The sequence below is a fragment of the Schistocerca cancellata genome, chromosome 4 (assembly GCF_023864275.1).
Source record: "Schistocerca cancellata isolate TAMUIC-IGC-003103 chromosome 4, iqSchCanc2.1, whole genome shotgun sequence".
In the NCBI taxonomy this organism is placed as follows: domain Eukaryota; kingdom Metazoa; phylum Arthropoda; class Insecta; order Orthoptera; family Acrididae; genus Schistocerca; species Schistocerca cancellata.
This window is the reverse complement of record NC_064629.1, coordinates 840,168,856-840,169,617: the sequence shown is the minus strand read 5'-3', so window position 1 is coordinate 840,169,617 and position 762 is coordinate 840,168,856.

Genomic DNA, 762 nt, shown 5'->3' with positions numbered 1-762 from the left:
ACATACAAATGTACAACAATCCAAATGACAAATAAAACATTACATCATACAAATAAAAAATAATGGTGAGATAAAAATTTGCTTAGTTACCGGGATCTCCGTTATTTTTAGGAGTAATCCAAACTTCAATAATCCTAAAACAAATAAAAAAATACTAATTGTACTCATAAAATTTTAAATAGCTCACCGTCCAAACACAGAACAAGTAATCTGACATTCATAAATTGCGTTGCAATAATCTTTACATGGCAATGTCTAAATACAAAACAAAATCAACAAAAGAAAAAAAATTGCGTACACTAGTTCCATGTATAATGTCAGGCTCCATACCATTACTCTAAAATATACATCAAACCTACAGAGAAATAAAACTGAGAAGAAAAACAATGATATATACCACAAGTTACATACTGGTTACGTAATATAGTTCATCTAAGACATCATGTCATACCTCATTAACTATATTCACTTAAGCAATTGCCACCACTACTCGACTGTGAGTTTAATCTTATCCTTGTCCACCAGTACAAATACCTGCTGCTGAGCTAGTCAGTCCATCAACTTTGATCAATACACGCAGTAAATAGTTAGCAATAAGTGCTTGAACCCACCAGTAGCTCTCGTATCTTACTCTACTGCTCATTTCTCTGTTGTTACACATTTAGACTTGCATCTCGACTAGGCTTCGTTACACTTTAATGTGAAATATCACCACTGTGATAATGAAAATAAGTGGCTTCAATCAACACACCAGCAAGATCA